Below are 19,261 nucleotides of genomic sequence, written 5' to 3'. Positions count from 1 at the left end.
TATATAATAGAATAAAGCCTTTCAGGCATGGAGATTTTAATGTAAATACTTTAAAGGTATATAGTCAAGAAAAATAAATTGCTAGAAAACTATCACTCAGGAATAACCTTTTACAATTTCTGAAATTCAATGGGAAGAATAATTCAATAGTCCCTTAGACAAATAAATAAAATAGTCTCTATGAGAAAAATGTCAGCCTGCCTTAAATTTCTCTATAATGATATTTAAATCTGGAAAGTGTTGAAAAACTGTATAGTAAATTTTTTTTGCCAACTTACACGTGACCCAGTGATTTTCTATATTTCATCTTTCAAATAAAACATCTTGAAATGTGTAAAAACTCATAGAGCTCATAGCTCATTCTGAAAAGGAAATCTTGATGATAAATTTTAGAAATCCCAGAAAATACTCAAAATTAAGTACTCAACAAAGGAAAGCTATTGTAGAAGGACAAATAGACAACAGAAGATTATCTTGTAATACAGAAATAGGTGGAACAACTGTATGTGTTATATAATTAATGAGGATATTGTGCATAATAACTAATTCTATACTTAGAGCTCACATATAAGAGACAAATGAAGATTCCAAATATATCTAAATAGTGAAAATACATAGATAACTTAATCCAGTTGTAGCTCAGTAGCAATAGAAATTAATGAACTAAGAAAACAATGTGCTCTTTTAACTGGAAATAAGAAATGTTCTCCTTCAGTGCTTGGCCAAAAATAAAAATGAGTTTATAATGTAAACTTCAAAATATCTAGAAAATATCAAATATCCTGTCATATATAGTTACTCTCCCTTGGTTTGTCTTCCATTTTCCTTGTGAAAAATGCATGGAAAGAGTTTGCAATTCTAGTTATTTCCCCAATTCTGTTTTAATTCATTTAAAGGAGAGTGTTGGTTCTCTTTACCAATACCCATTGTTCAAAAGACGTACGCATCTACTCCAAAGAATGAAGTAGAATTCTAGGTGCTGAAAGCAAAGTTCTCCAAGACATATTTTCAGTGGTATATGTCATATAATCCTTGTGTAGGTTTTTAAATGGTGTACCTCCAGGGAGACACATATACCAGGGTACTGGTCTCCAACCATTTTGGAGCCAGGGACTCGTTTTATGGAAGATAATTTTTCCACAGACCTTGGGTTGGAGGTGGCTTTGGGATGATTCAAACGTATTACATTTATTGTGTACTTTATTTCTGTTATTATTACATTGTAATATATGGTGAAATATACAACTGACCATAATGTAGAATCAATGGGAGCCCTGAACTTGTTTTCCTGCAACTAGATGATCCCATCTGGGTGTGATGGGAGACAGTGACAGATCATCAGGCATCAGATTCTCATAAGGAGCGTACAGCCTAGATCCCGCACGCACAGTTCACAATAGGATCCATGCTCCTGTGAGCATCTAATGGTGCTGCTGATCTGTCAGGAGTTGGAGCTTAGGCAGTGTTGCAAGCCATGGGGAGCAGCTGTAAACATAGATGAAGCTTTGCTCACTATCCTGCCACTCACCTCCTGCTGGGCAGCCCTGTTCCTAACAGGCCACGTGGGTTGGGGACCGCTGTACTAGGGTATACACACTTTTTGCAATAAATAATATAAATATGATGTTAACTATTAAGGATGAATGGAAAAGATAAAACATTTTTACTTTATATTTTACTACATTTTCTACCATTTAAATTTCTAAACCATGAATAATAAACTTTTATTTAAAAATAAAACAGAGGTATATGTGAATAGTGGGCTTATTGACCACTTTTTTTCTTAACAGTACTTTACATTAATAATTTGCCTTTACATTACAAAATAAGTGTAAGTTAAGACATAATGCCAAAGTGGGTACTATATTTAAAATGAGGAGGCCTACGCACAAGAAAATGAAAGGAAATCTAACATCAAAATTACTTAAGATATCAGTGCAAAATCTTAGGTTATTATTAAACAGAATATTTCATATGCCATGAACAAGTGAGGTTAATCATGGGACTTAAAGATGGTTTACTAGTTATGAATCTATGGTATAATTCAACGTATGAAAAAAATAAAAGACAGGTCATTAGTATAAGTGACAATGCTTTGTTAAACTTCACCTTTTTTTTTTTTTACAGTAAATAAACCTATATAATAAAGATATTTACACAATTCCTTATCATACCAAACCAACTTTATCTCAGTCCCAGGGTGACATCATGCAAAAGAGAAAATGTATATTAACACTCAATTAAAATAAATAAAAATAGCTATGTCTATTATTGTCAATATATATTAAAAAAACATTGATTTGAAACCCTTTGCCTTCAGGAAAAATAAGAAATTAGAGTTATAAAAATTAGAACTGAGGTTGACAATTACCACTTTATTCAGATGATATGACCTGGAACACAACATCAGATCTAGTGGAAAAACTGCCCAAACACTAAACGATATCATGAAGATGTCTAGACAAAAGGTAATAGGTAATCCATCAATTTCATACATACAAAAAGCCATTGAAAATATATAATGAAAGAAGAAACCCATTTAAAGTAGCAACAACAAATAAAATACCTAGGGCTAACACTAAAAATGGCGAAATACTTATACAAAGATAACTTTAAAGTATTTGTAAGGGACATAAAAATCTCTTGATGGAATGTAATAGTATGCTTTCCTTTGGGAAGACTTGAAGTACAAAGATGCCACTTCCTTTTAAAATAATCTATTAATTTAGGGCAGTCTCAAGAAAAAGTAGCTACAGGATATTCTTTGGTGAAGTTAATAGTGACGTAAGTAATAAACTAGCAAATGTGTCCAGGAAAATTTTGAAAAAGAAAGTAACAAGAAGGAACTTATTCTGTTAGATATGAAAACAACTTACAATGAATGTCCTACTACTCCTTAATGAATAAGATGAACAAGCAATGGCATGCAAACAATTGAATAAAGTTACAAAGTAAAATTTGAAATATGTGTGGCATACTAATTAGTAAAAAAAAAAAATCTGAATTATTGAGGAAATTCTATTGTAACATAACAGTCATATTGCAAAAGTAAAGTTGGATCTATTCCTCAGTTCTTAAAAATTATTTAAATGGAAATGATACTTAAAAAAATATTAAAACAAGATATCTTAGAAATTTCTCTAGACATTATAAAAGTCCAACTCATGAAACAAGTATATAAAGATTATCTACAGATAAATGATACCCATAAACCAACATGAAAAAGACTAAACACAGTACTAAGAAATTGGGAAAAGACAGTTCACTGAAAGGATATAAAAGGCCCCTAAAGCATGTGAAAATATGTTCAACCTCTTTCATAATATGAGAAAGACAGGAAAGATAAACTTTTGCCGATATACAGTTTATCACCTATCAGATCGTTAAAGATAAACGTCTAATCATTTTTATTGAAAAATATCTTATGGGTGTGTAAATTGCTATAACATGTATGGAGGGCAATTGAGAATACCCATCTGCATTATATGTTATAGATATCCTTTGGTCAACAACTCCAATTTCCAGGAATTTACCCTACGGATTCACTCACACACATAAGCACTGATGGAGGTATGTGGTTAATGAGTACAATATTGTTAGCAATTGCAGAAGATTATAAAGGATGTCATGTTCACGTTTGAAAACAATTGGCTACATTGTGATACATCTATATGTTGCCAGTTCAGCCAGGAACACAAAAACTAAGAAGAAATTCTTCATCAATATTGAATGTTCTCTAAGATATATTTTAAGTGGAGGTATATGCAAAACAATGGTACTTTCCATACTTGAAAATAAGAAAAATATATACACGTATACATATGTATACCAAATATGTGTGTGTATATATGTATACAAAATGATTTCTGGGACGATATACAAAACATTGATAATATTACCTGAGGAGAGGATCTGGTAATTGAGAATTAGAGGTAGGAGAGGAAGGTTTCACTTTATCACATTTTGAATTTTTTTGTATTTTAAGCTATATCAAATACTTTCTTTTCAAAAATAAACTCTAAGCATTTTAATTTAGAAAGATTTTGAATATGATAAATAAAAATTATATAAGTTTATAGAACAATAACAATAAGCCTGAAGAAATAAAAACCATTCTCCTTAATGACTAATAAATCATGAAAAGATCAAATGTGCAATTAGAGGCTTAAGAAAAACAATGACAATATACACATCACACATCAAAACAAATGGGATCCCATTAAAACTATATGAAAATTGAAACCATAAATAATTTTAATAAAAGGAGAAGGACAATAGCTGAACTTTGTTTTGTTTATAACTCATGAAATTATAACTATAACCAAATTGAAGGAAAAAGAAAAACCTGGAATAGCAGACACTTATTAATGAATTATATAATTTAAATTATTAATAATAGGATTCGTGATGAACTCAAACACTGGCTCTGATGCATTGAGGTAACCTCTGGCAAATGTAGTCAATAGCAATAGAAAATGAAATAACACTATATATGAGGAAGTGAGGGAAAGAGACATAGGGATAATTATAATATATTTAAAATCTGTATGCTCATATACTATTACCTATAAAATACAATGAATGTAGAATCTTATCTGACTTCTTTATTTTCTTTTACCAGCACCCAAAACACCGAAGTGTAACAAACAGGTATCAAAAAAAAGCAAACAAACAAAAAAAAACAGTAAACACTCTTTGGAACTGAAATTGTTGATTCAAGAAGAAATGCTGACTATGCTATTTATACTGAATTTATTACAACCTAAGAATTACCCATGTAACAAGATAATGAAAACAATAAGATACAAAGTGGGGAAAAATATATAAAACCTGCTAAATTTTTTACTCTCTATCAGGTACTGTCCTAACTGTCTTAATAAGCAGTTTAATCTCTCTCAACAATCATTTTATATAGGTCCAAATTTACAAATGAGGAAAGTAATGAAGCAAGACATTGAACAATGTGTCTAAGAGTACACAGAGAGTACATTGCTATGTCAGGATTCAGACCTAATCTGTGTGGTTGTAGATCTGAGATTCTTAACCACTGTGCCATCCTCTACCCAGAAATCCTCAAAGCATTGACCAACCCCACTTCGGAACCAATGAGTCCAGTAACACAGAAACAAAGGACTCTACCAAAGTAACCACAAAGTAATTACATAAAAATCAGTAGAAGACTGATTTAGTCTGAAGTAACTCATGGTGGTAGTAATCTACACCATGAAAAACAGCTACTTTTAAAACATTCATTATTATATCACTGAATAGAACTAATGATATACTGTTAACATGTTGACACATGATAAAATTGGCATCCATTGGGGAAGAGGCTGTACAATGATCCCTATCTTACGGTGACAATTGTCTCAGTACCAAACTATATTCTAGATAGTACAATATTTTTATAGAAGAATATCTGAAGGGAAATATGTGGTCATGAATCACCTAACAGGAATATAGTCTGAGAAATGCACTGTTAGTAGATTTTGTCCTTTTGTGTACATCATAGAGTGTACCTTCACAAAACTAGATGGTATAGTCTGCTACGTACTTAGGCTCAATGATATAGCCTATTGCTTCTAAGCTACAAACCTGTACAGCGTGTTACTATACTGAATACGGTAGGCATTTGTAACACAGTGATATTTGTGTACCTTAACATGTATAAACATACAAAGGGCACAGTAAAAATATATTTCTATTATAATCTTATGATAACATAATTGTATAAGTAGTGCATCATTGACTGAAATGTCATTATGCAATGCATAACTGTATATTCTTATGGTAGGTTTATAAATGTTAATTGTGTTTTTATAATTTTTTCATTTAACAACATCTTGCCTATGGGCATGGCTTTATTTTCTTTTATCATAATTCTGTCGTTTTTTTATCCTATTGCATGGCTATTTTTTTCTTAACATCATTTTTATGCCAACACCTCTAATACCTCAGCTTTTTATAGTCTGTCCTAGAGCCTAGGGTTAAATCTGACATCAATTATCACTATCTCTTATTTCTTGGACTCAAATTGATTCTTATCTACTATTTCCCAGACACTGGCATTTGTATAATTATTCTCGATGCTTGAATTTTTTTATTTTTTTTCTTCCATGAGACAGAGTCTTGCTCTGTTGCCCATGCTGGAGTACTGTGGCACAATCATGGCTCACGGCAGCCTCAACCTCCCAGGCTCAAACAGTCCTACCACCTCAGCCTCCAAGTAGCTGGGACTACAGTTGTGAGCCTACCACCACACCCAGATAATTTTTAAATTTTTTCTTTTTATATTTAGAGAGATGTTGCTCATTCTGGTCTTGAACTCCTGAGCTCAAGTGATCCTCCCATCTCAGCCTCCCAAAATTCAGCTGGAATTATAGGTGTGAGCCACTGCTCCTGGCCTGTACTTGATATTTTGATAGATGTATATGACATAACAAATGCTTATTTCTTTGCTTTAGCATATTTACTAAATACTAATTAAAATTAAACCTGTTGACTTTGAAGTAGAAGAGTACTCACTAGTTTCTGGGAGCAAGTTTCATCTTGGAATGGCTATGGCTTTTAGAAAAACTTCATATTATTTGTGTTAAAATTAGTCACCCTATAAATCTGTTGACTTAATGCTAGTACCTGGAGCTACAAAGAAAAAGTTAATCCTTTCTTCCTACCCTGTGGTGCACATCTCAAACTCTCCCTGTAGCAATACCTTTGCAATGTAACTTTATAACTTCTCCTATTAATATCAATCAGGAATTGATGGGAGAAGTGAAAATAGTAGGATTGCTATGGAACAGGGGATTTATTAAATAAAATTGGACCAAAGGCCACTGTGGGAGCTGGTTAAACAATGTTATGTGTCTTAGTTTGTCTTCTGTTGCTATAACACATACCACAAATTGGGTAATTTATAAAGAAAATGAATTTATTTCTTACAGTTCTGGAGGCAGCAAAGTCCAAGGTTGAGGGCCATATTTTGTGAGGGCTTTTGTGCCACATCATAACATGGCAGAGGGCATCACATGATGACAGGGCAAGAGTGTGCCAGCTCAAGTCTCTCTTCCTCTTCTTAAAAAGCCACTAGTCCTATCATGGGGGACCCACCTGATGAGTTTATCAAATACTAATTACCTCGCAAATTCTCCACCCTTAAATGCCATCAACATATGAATTTGGGCCGGGCGCGGTGGCTCAAGCCTGTAATCCCAGCACTTTGGGAGGCCGAGGCGGGCGGATCACAAGGTCAGGAGATCGATACCACAGTGAAACCCCGTCTCTACTAAAAATACAAAAAATTAGCCGGGCGCGGTGGCGGGCGCCTGTAGTCCCAGCTACTCAGGAGGCTGAGGCAGGAGAATGGCGGGAACCCGGGAGGCGGAGCTTGCAGTGAGCCGAGATCGCGCCACTGCACTCCAGCCTGGGCAACAGCGTGAGACTCCGTCTCAAAAAAAAAAAAAAAAAAAAAAAAAAACATATGAATTTGAGGATTAAGTTTTTAACAGGTGAAATTTAGGGGACACATTCAACCCCTAGTGGTTATGTATACCAGTTGCTTTTGTGCCTACTGCCAGGCAGTTAGGAAGATGGGCTTGTATTGTGGGAGAAGGAGGACAAACTTGGAAACTGTAAGTGCTAACTTGGAACCCACAAGTGCAAAATGGAAGCAACATTGCCTCTCATTGCCTCCAAGCATCAAATGTGATGAAATAGGTAACCTATAGGAGAAGTTGGCACCCTTCATTAGGAAGCTAAATATCTTCTCTAGGACTGGGAGATGCTGGAGGAGGAGATTGTTGGGAAGACAAGGACTGTTGTGTCTCTCAAATTTCTGTACATTTTGTGAGATGAGGTAGATGACTTTAGTTCCAGACTCTTTTCTCAAGAATGTGTGTATAACGAACTGCCTTGGAAAAGACAGTTTCTCCTTTCAGGGCAAAGATCATATTTGTTTGCTGATTAATAGAACAAAAATACTGTTTCCCTCTGTGCGTAGGTTGAGAAGGTTTGCTTGTGGCTCCTTTAATATATTAGGCCTTTTTAAGCCAGTGTTTCTCAATTTCAATGTACAGTATCAACCTGGACCACTCCAGGCTGACCGTGTGGGTTTTGGAAAACAAGGAGAACCAGTACAAACATGAAGTTTATGCTGCTTGTTATGTCCTAAATAATAAAGTCCTTTGATTCTGATCCAAGAGTTTTGTATCTTCTGCCAGCTTCCGTGAAATTGTAGCAGGCTAGTTTGTTAGATTGCAAAGTGAGTAAAATCTAAGATCTTTCACAGTTTTTGACAGAGATTCATAGAACCTGGAGGAGATGTAAGCCCGGCTATGGCTTCACAGATAGTTCGACAGGGAAGCCAGCAGATCTGTGACAATTTGCATTTGATACAATGCTGCAAAAGTGCCTGTCTTACACCCACATTCCTAATATTAACATGGTTGCTGCTTCACTTTCACCTTCTAGGTTCCATGCAGATTTCTCTAGTAGCCAATCTTTGTCCAGATCCATGCAGGAAAGAGAATTCTAGGACACATGGTTTCAGTTTAGATAAATCAGTGGAATATGCAGCCACTACACAAGTGGAGTTTATTTCTCTACCCACTCAATCTGGGCTGTGTGGTGTAAGGACGGAAAGTAATATGCAATTAATTAAGTGGTTTCTTGATATATTTGAGTCTCACACAGGCCCAACACCCTACCGCAAGTTCCCCAATTTTTGCCAGATACACCTTCCACCAAATAGGCAAGCCTCTCATCTAAACAGTTCCTTTATCAGCCAGACCAGGTTCACTCTACCTGGTTCTCAACCTAATGGGCTTCACCTTCCTTCTAGCTTACCAAATTACTCAAGCCAGTTACATTCTCCCATGGGAACTAGAAGGTCCTCCGAAGGGTGGAGGTGGGGGTTTCAGTCAGGATGGTGGGAGAAATTGTAAAATTATAGGAATAGAAAGAAGGAAATCTTCTTGGAAGGCTGGGGAGTTTTGCGTAACTTCAGATAGTTTGGCTGAAGGCAGGCAGATTCTCTTTTCTGGAACCAGAGAGCTTAGGGCGCAGATAGAAAGGAATGTAGAGTAGTTTATCTAAATAGCTTGTTTACTCATGTGGTCCTAAAAATCAATCTTCATTCAAGAGCAAGATGGCCCTGACCCGGGTTGGGGGGTGGGGGTGGGGGGTGGGGCGACCAGGTTAATTACCCACAGGTGTGTTGACTCAAGCCTTTGTCAATTAAATCTATACTGCCCATGCCTATGTCCTGAATGGTACTACCTAGGTTTTCCTCTAGGATTTTTATGGTATTAGGTCTAACATTTAAGTCTCTAATCCATCTTGAATTAATTTTCGTATAAGGAGTAAGGAAAGGATCCAGTTTCAGCTTTCTACTTATGGCTAGCCAATTTTCCCAGCACCATTTATTAAATAGGGAATCCTTTCCCCATTTCTTGTTTCTCTCAGGTTTGTCAAAGATCAAATGGCTGTAGATGTGTGGTATTATTTCTGAGGACTCTGTTCTGTTCCATTGGTCTATATCTCTGTTTTGGTACCAGTACCATGCTGTTTTGGTTACTGTAGCCTTGTAGTATAGTTTGAAGTCAGGTAGTGTGATGCCTCCAGCTTTGTTCTTTTGACTTAGGATTGTCTTGGAGATGCGGGCTCTTTTTTGGTTCCATATGAACTTTAAAGCAGTTTTTTCCAATTCTGTGAAGAAACTCATTGGTAGCTTGATGGGGATGGCATTGAATCTATAAATTACCTTGGGCAGTATGGCCATTTTCACGATATTGTACCATTCAGGACATAGGCATGGGCAAAGATTTCATGTCTAAAACACCAAAAGCAACGGCAGCAAAAGCCAAAATTGACAAATGGGATCTCATTAAACTAAAGAGCTTCTGCACAGCAAAAGACACTACCATCAGAGTGAACAGGCAACCTACAGAATGGGAGAAAATTTTTGCAATCTACTCATCTGACAAAGGGCTAATATCCAGAACCTACAAAGAACTCAAACAAATTTACAAGAAAAAAACAAACAACCCCATCAAAAAGTGGGCAAAGGATATGAACAGACATTTCTCAAAAGAAGACATTCATACAGCCAACAGACACATGAAAAAATGCTCATCATCACTGGCCATCAGAGAAATGCAAATCAAAACCACAATGAGATACCATCTCACACCAGTTAGAATGGCGATCATTAAAAAGTCAGGAAACAACAGGTGCTGGAGAGGATGTGGAGAAATAGGAACACTTTTACACTGTTGGTGGGATTGTAAGCTAGTTCAACCATTATGGAAAACAGTATGGCGATTCCTCAAGGATCTAGAACTAGAAGTACCATATGACCCAGCCATCCCATTACTGGGTATATACCCAAAGGATTATAAATTATGCTGCTATAAAGACACATGCACACGTATGTTTATTGCAGCACTATTCACAATAGCAAAGACTTGGAATCAACCCAAATGTCCATCAGTGACAGATTGGATTAAGAAAATGTGGCACATATACACCATGGAATACTATGCAGCCATAAAAAAGGATGAGTTTGAGTCCTTTGTAGGGACTTGGATGCAGCTGGAATCCATCATTCTTAGCAAACTATCACAAGAACAGAAAACCAAACACCGCATGTTCTCACTCATAGGTGGGAACTGAACAATGAGATCACTCGGACTCAGGAAGGGGAACATCACACACCGGGGCCTATCATGGGGAGGGGGGAGGGGGGAGGGATTGCATTGGGAGTTATACCTGATGTAAATGACGAGTTGATGGGTGCAGCACAGCAACATGGCACAAGTATACATATGTAACAAAACTGCACGTTATGCACATGTACCCTACAACTTAAAGTATAATAATAATAAATTTAAAAAATTAAAAAAAAAAATAATAAATAAATCTATACTGAATACGAGCTTCGCTCGCTGATCAGAGCCCTGGCTGCTACTCTTTACAGCACCTTCCTTGGTGTCTGTGAGGGGCCTGGACCCTAAACCGGAACAAGCAGAATAACTGTGTCAATGTATGTTATTTGTCAGTCGTTGGGTCAGGATCTGTGGGATGGACCCCTGCAGCACTCCTACGAATGTTTCTGTCCACAGACTCGTCTGGTTCCCTCTGACCCAGAGAGCAGCTCCCATGTGTCCCAAAGTAATGTGGTTTCCTCTTCCCCCAGGCTGTAAGTGTACATGATCACTGAGCTGCCATCAAGGTCATCTATCAAGACTCAGATGTTGTGTGTTTAGCAATAACCTAGGACAGGAATTCCTTCCTTATTGACTGCTTGAAGAGGGGGTAAACAAAACAGACTGACCTTGACACTTGTTTTGGCTAAGGTGATTCAGTGGAAGTGATGCTGTGGTTCTGAGCCTAACCTTGAGAATCTGCTATGATTTGAATGTATGTCTCTCCAAATTCATATGTCGAAAGTTAAACACAAAGGTGATGGTGTCAGAAGGTGGGGCTTTGGGATGTGAATAGGCCATAAGGGCTGTATGCTCGTTTGAATGGGATTAATGCTACTATAAAAGAGGTGGAGGGCACTAGCTATCCTCTCTTATCCTTTTTGTCCTTCCACCACGTGAGGACATAGTGTTCAAAATGCCATTTCAGTAGCAACAACCAGGCCCTCACCCACCACCAAAGCTGCTGGCTCTTTGATCTTAAACATCCCAGCCTCTAGAACACTGAGAAATAAATTTATATTATTTATAAATTATCCAGTCTGTGGTATTTTGTTATAGAGGCAGGGACAGACTCAGACAAGGTCATTTCATCTTTCCTCCTCTCCCCCAAAACACTTTTGAGCCTAGTCTAGCCAGCTAGATAACAAGGGTTACATGGTCCAGGTGCCCAGTCTACCACTGTTTTCCCAGCCCCAAACAAGCCAACATGAAGAAGCACAGTTCCCTCCTGACACCAGCTTCAAGAGGGAGGCCAGCTGAGACTGGAACAATTAATCTGATGAGCATAGCCTAAACTGCAGACTTAAATAATTATTACCTAAATGAATGGTCATTGTTTGAAAGCATTCATTTTTATACTGGTTCGTTACATAGCAATAGGAAACTGACAGTCTACAATGTAGTTTAAAAAGAAAAGTTATAACAGTTTTATGTCTCCAGAGTAACAAACTTAACATTCTAATATCAGGACTTATGCTGTAGAAAGAGCATGGGATTTGCAGTCAGGAGGACAAGATTGTAGATCAGGCATTACCACTTACTAACTATAGGATCTGTCAGATATATATGCCTTTAGAGCTTCAACCTTATAAACCTCTAAAGGATTATATATCTGACAAATCCTACACAGTGATATAAAGCATTAATACAATGCTTTATATTATTGAGTGATAACATGCAAGGTCTACTGCTCACTTCTTCCTATTGTAGGCACTCACGAAAATGCTTTTGTCTTAATATCAATTCTCTGTCATGTTCACTGGCCTGTGGATTATGAAACGGAGCTTCCGTGTTTCAAAAACAGGAAGGTCATTTTCCCATATCCATTCTTTCTATCTCCTTCCTGATTTCTCAGAGTAAAGTAACACAGTTATTGAATTTGTCCATTTTCTTAGACTCTAAGCAAATCATTTTTCTTGACTAGGATGTAAGGATTATTTTATTACATTCTTCTCTCTAGTATTTGGTTTCAGTTTTCTATAACCTAATTTTGTTCTAGTATTTGCAAGATTTTATGATCACTTCTGACAAAGGTAGTAGAAGCAGATTACCAAGGAGCCTAACAACTGTTTAACCTGAGAAGCCACTAACAGCTCCCCTTAAACATACAGAGGTGGAAGATCCTCCATGTTGTACTTTTCTCCAACTTTTGAGTCTACCTTGTGGTCTTTAGAGGTAAAAACTTTTAAATATTTATTTTCATGTATTTGATATGCTTCTCTGTCTTCACCACTTTATATACATATTACATTTTTTCTACCTCTTTGGAGAATTTTCCTCTGTTATATCTTCATTGCTTCACTTAGTTTTCACTGATGGCTTCTCCACAGGTCAAAATTATCATGTATCTTTGGGGTCTAAGTTATTTTTCCTTCTCTCATATTATTCCATATTAAATGAAGTCTTACTGATTCAGATTATCTTCCACATACTAGCATATTTTATTTGTTTTTATTTATTTTTTAATATTTAGGCTCTTTTCATCTCTGATAATTGAAAAGTACTAACAATGGAATATTTTGGAAATTTCTAAAGCTTATTAGGATCTTCTTTAAATGGATAAGACAATAGCCTCAAAAAGGTAACAGATTTTATTGAAGTTTATATGGCTGGTAGATCCTAAATAGCAATTTAATTTGCCTTTTATAACAGGTGTACATTATCTTGGAAGAAGAGTTGTTAGCACTGATTTCCAACTCTACAGGCTACAATCCCTCATACACTTAGCTATTCAGACAGACTAGAATGTAAATAAATGTACTCAAAGACTTGGAGAAATCTGGAATGTGTGGGTTAATCTGCCTTCATTATATCTGCATGTAAAGATTATTTCCCGTTGAGATTTCAAGTTAATATAAAACTTTTGTATCCCTCAGAAATTACTACTTTGACAAACTGCCTGTTTCTTCTCAGGCTTATTTTTTAATACGCATAAATTTGAAAATTGAAATTACTCTTCATGTAATTTCATTCAGTTCCATAATCACATGACTATTACCAGATACATACAACCACTTATCACCAATTAATGCCAACTGGCAATAAAGTTCAGAATACAAATAATGCAGAAAAGAGAAAGAAAATTGTTAGCAGAATTTTTAAAATAACATTTTACCTCTACATTTGTATGCATTTTTTTTCCTAACTATAAAAATATTAACTTGGGGGGAGGGGGGAGGGATTGCATTGGGAGTTATACCTGATGTAAATGACGAGTTGATGGGTGCAGCACAGCAACATGGCACAAGTATACATATGTAACAAACCTGCACGTTATGCACATGTACCCTACAACTTAAAGTATAATAATAATAAATAAATTAAAAAAAAAAAAAAGAAAGGTTTCCATGTAAAGATACCCATTTACCTTGACACTTGGAGAACTTGGAGAACGCGAAGAATAAACTGCATAAGCTGATAAAAAAATAAATAAATAAAAAAATAAATAAATAAAAATAAAAAATAAAAATATTAACTTTATTGGTTAAGATCATTAGTGCCTATTTAAGTAAAATGTTTTTGGTTAAAACAGAAAAGTCAAATAACAGTTAAATACAGTAGGCTAAATAAAGTTAAATTCGAAATTGATACAAAGTGTATATAGCACGCTTTATGTAATGATTACCAGATTTAAATATGTTATTAGGAGGAAAAATTTTTGATTGTAAGATGCTCCCTACAGATTTCTTCCTCTCCTTCCCCTATGCAAAAAGGTAAATAAGCCACCAGGGAGTACCTAAACTATAAAATTAAATCTGTAAATCTTTAGGTTAGGTATCAATGTTCAACATAAAATCTATTCAGAATCGTTCTTGAGTTAATACTTTTGCCATCAATACTAAGAATGCTACATAATTTTGGATTTTTATTTTAGCTAGATTTTTATAAAGACAAAATATTTTAAACCTAGAAGGCATACTAGGGACCAAGAGGTCCAAACCTCTCATACTGTGAATAAAGAAAATAGACACAAAATGTGTTAAGTAATTTCCCAAAGGTCTCACATACAGTTATTGATAGAACCTAACTTCCTTACATTAAAGTCTATGTTATTGTTAACTTAATTAATTAAAATTAAATTCACAACACATTAAATCTTTTTTCTTTAGTAGTCAGGATACCAGTTTCAAAAAGTTTATACACTATATATTTGAACTTTTAAGATTCAATATTGTTTGTGACAAATCAAGAATATATTTTACTTATTTAAGTACTTATTTGGTAAAATCTCTTGAAAGCTCAGTTGAAATATTTTACAGGTAGAAATTATGTTGGTAATTGATTTCATTAATAATTTCAAATACTTATGTTTGGAGAATTATAGGGTATACTCAGGAAGAATGTGACTCTGTTCAAATGATTTGTTCAGATGGTCAAAGGACTACATTTAGTTTGCTCTAACATGTAAGACAAGCCTTCAAAAACAGGAAAATTATAGGTTTGTGCACCTTGGTCCTCTTTCTGATGGAGAATAAACATAAAAATAATGTTACATATGGTTGTTTCTGTGAATGCAGTGATAGGCATATTTTTTGAGATTGGTTATGATATTCAAAAATATTTATAATATCCATATATAAGTTTGTAATACTAAGTGATAATATTGATCCTGTGTTAATTAAGGCTGGCATAAGAAATATTTCTCTGGACATATTTAGGTTCTGACATCTTTAGGGAGCAATGAAAAGTAGATTTAATCAAGATGATTTTTTTAAAAATGATATGATGAATTAAAAAAAATCAATAACCTAAGTACCAAGGATACATTGTTCAGATGGTTTCCAACTTACAATACTTCGACTTAGGATTTTTTTTTTTTAATTTTACCATGGCGTAAAATCAATACACATTCAGTAAAAACCGTACTTTGAGTACCCATACAACCATTTTCGTTTTTACTGTCAGTGCAATATTTAATAAATTGCATGGGACTCAAAACTTATTTGTACATATACATCAAATTAAACAGTTTACTATAAAATAGGCTTTGTGTTAGATGATTTTGCCCAAATATAGGCTAATGTAAGTGCTCTGAGCACATTTAAGCTAGACTAGGCTAAGCTTTATAAAGTTCAGTAGATTAGGTGTATTAAATTCATTTTTGACTTACGATATTTTCAATTTACAGTGAGTTGATGAGGACATAATCATAAGTCAAGGAGCATCTGCAGTTGGAGAGATGATATCCTGTATTTGAAAGAATACAATGTATGCTTGGAAAACTGAAAAAGCTCACTACATTTTGAAAATCAAATGCAGCTTCAGTAATTAGTGCAGAAAATGAGAGGCAGTTGCTTTTTGCTGAATTATTCATTTTTCCCTCATAAGTACACTGGTACTAAATATGCACTGGTAGAACCAGTGCATAATTATCTCACTAAAATTGAGACCAGCAATCCCAAGAGGACCCACAGACCCTCCTGCTCCTGCAGGACCCAGTAGACCTCCCCCCAAAAACTGAGTGTCCCAACTGCGGAAGTGGAAAAGGGATTTGTCATAGTGCTCTCCCTCCCCTGGCCCCACCCCCACACAGGCCCCGATGTGTGATGTTCCCCTCTCTGTGTCCATGTGTTCTCATTATTCAGCTCCCACTTATGAGTGAGAATATGTGATATTTGGTTTTCTGTTCCTGTGTTAGTTTCCTGAGGATGATGGCTTCCAGTTTTGTCCATTCCCCTGCAAAGGATACGATCTCATTCTTTTTTATGGCTGCATAATATTTCATAGTGTATATGTGCCACATTTTCTTCATCCAGTCTATCATTGAGGGGCATTTGGGTTGGTTCCATGTTTTTGCTATTGTAAATAGTGCTGCAGTAAATATATGTTTGCAGGTGTCTTTACAGTAGAATGATTTGTGTTCTTTCGGGTCTATACCCAGTATTGGAATTGCTGGGTCAAGTGGTATTTCTGGTTCTAGATCTTTGAGGAATCACCACACTGTCTTCCACAATGGTTGAACTTATTTACATTCCCACCAACAGTGTAAAAGCATTTCTATTTCTCCACAGCCTCACTGGCAGATATGCAAAGCATATGAACAGGCACTTCTCAAAAGAAGACTTTTATGTGGCCAACAAATATATGAAAAAAAGTCATCATAACTGTTCATTAGAGAAATGCACATCAAACCCACAATGAGATAGTATCTCATGCCAGTCAGAACGATGATTATTAAAAAGTCAAGAAACAATAGATCCTGCTGTGTTGAAATTTTTAAGAGAGAATTGATATTTTATCTCTTACAAAATTCAGAACTAGTTTAGGAGTAGATGTATAATTCAGGCACACCTTTATTAGTAATACAAAGATTGAGGAGTATTACTTTATATGTGTGAACAATATAGCTTACCAATCATTCACCCCAGAAAAAAAGATTTACCTACCCAGTTACCGACTATCCTGGACAATTCCAGCCCTCCTGCCCCAATCCTCATGGAGCAGAACCCACTCCCCTAAACTTATAGCTGAATAGAATATGCCTTCACTGAAAGCAGACAGGTTAAAATGATGAAAATAATAAATGATAACTTTTACAGACATGGTGATGATGATGATGAGGAGGAGAATGCAGTAGAAGAGGAGGAGGAGAGAGAGATTAAAAGAAAGGAAAGGACTGAGCACCTTTTACTCAAACCCTCCATTTACATACATATCCATATAGATGTCATTTTCTCTCGCTTGGAAAGGAATTGGAAGGAGAGTGGAAGCATTTCAGGAAAGTTAATCTAGTGGAAGTCTTTCATCTGTAAATGTCAGGTCAGGGAAAAGGAGATGGCCGTCCTGCCTTCTGGATTAGTCTATTTATAATTATATCACATAGCCAATAGATATTAAACTGAATTATAATAGCTCATGAAAATTTTCCTAGGTATTCTCAGGGGATTTGATATTAAAATAGAATGTATAGTTCTGTACCAAAATATTAAGATCAGAACAAATTACAAAATCTGAATTTAAAATTTCATAATCATGCCATAAAAAAAGTTTTCTCAAATTTATCAAGTGACAAAATGGAGTTATCCTCTAGGGTCAAATAAAATCACAGAAGAAGATAGTGCCTTGTATGGTTACTCATTACTTTCCAAAATTTAATCTTCAGCTTTGCAGATGTACAAAGTAATTAAAATTTTGATATCCCCAAAGTAGTTACCCTCTTAGGAATTGCATCTTTATGACCAAATTTACAAGAGACTGGTGTGTAAATGGTCTCAGATCTAAGTGAGAAATTGTGTATCTACAAAGCATTTTGGAATATTGGTAGTCACCGATTATTGGTGGGATGCTTTTTGTTGTCAGTTTCCTCATTTAAAGAAATTATCCTATCCAATGACTTCTTTGTAAGATGATTATGTATTTAAACATTTACTTTGTTACCTAGTTTATAGCAATTAACTCATTATATGTTAATTACTATTTCGAGCTACTTAACATTTATTAACCAATTAATATATGGCAAACAGAGCTTTATATATATTTATTCATTCAATCCCCACAATAATCCTGAGACACTGATGGTATTACTAGTCTCATTTATGTATGCAGTAATTAAATCACAAGTTTAATATCCCAGAGCCACACATTTGGTATGTCGTGTAGCTAGATTCCATCACACGCAGGCATCTGATTTCACCACTCAATGTAAATAGCAAAATTAGAATTACATGCTGAATATATGATTCAAAAAAGGGGAGTGAAATAATCTTTAAGACTCTGGATTATTATTATTATTTTAATCCTTAACACATTTTATACCAGTTTACAGCATCTAACATAAATCTATCAAGACTGGATACTCGTATTCACTGGCATGGCATTCTCTCCCCATGCCACCAGAGTCAATAACTAATTCTTAACTGATTTCTTAGTTTCTTTAAAAATTATTATTTTTTATTTTTATTTTTATATTTTTACTAATCTAGTGTCTATTCAGATAATATACAAAGCAATTGATTACATTTAGCTTACTTAAAATCACATTATAATTTTCCAGTAGATCTAATTTAGCCAATGTATTGGGAGTTTGAGAAGAAGGAACAACTACTCAGTATATTATATATATATATTTATGAATATGAATTTTATTCAGTGAGTTAGAATTTAACTTAAATCTGAGCTGAAATAATAATATTTTAAATTTCTTGTTGGGAGTTGTAACTTTTATTTTTATGTATAATTGCTTTATGTCAGCTAAAATTTAGAGACTAGATACTTAATATAAATAATCATAATGCAATAAAGAATTATATGACTCATAATTCAGATTATCTGTCCTAAAATTGTAGCTTACCTCTTGACTAGTTTGATTAAAGTACATAAAATCGCCAGGTCTGCTTTTCCTACTCTGTAAAACAGCAACTTATTAGTATTATTAAGAGGGTTATTTCAGGTAATGTATATGTAGATTGTTTATTAGTAAATATGTGTGCATATGTATATAATAATTATACAAATTATTAAAGGTAGAATTTTGCTTGTCTTATAATTCTTAAAATCATAGTTTATGTATAATTTTCAAAATTTAAGCAGATAATATCCTTTCATTAAAATCCAAAGCATTT

The sequence above is a fragment of the Macaca thibetana genome, chromosome 4 (assembly GCF_024542745.1).
Source record: "Macaca thibetana thibetana isolate TM-01 chromosome 4, ASM2454274v1, whole genome shotgun sequence".
In the NCBI taxonomy this organism is placed as follows: domain Eukaryota; kingdom Metazoa; phylum Chordata; class Mammalia; order Primates; family Cercopithecidae; genus Macaca; species Macaca thibetana.
This window is presented reverse-complemented; position numbering follows the sequence as displayed.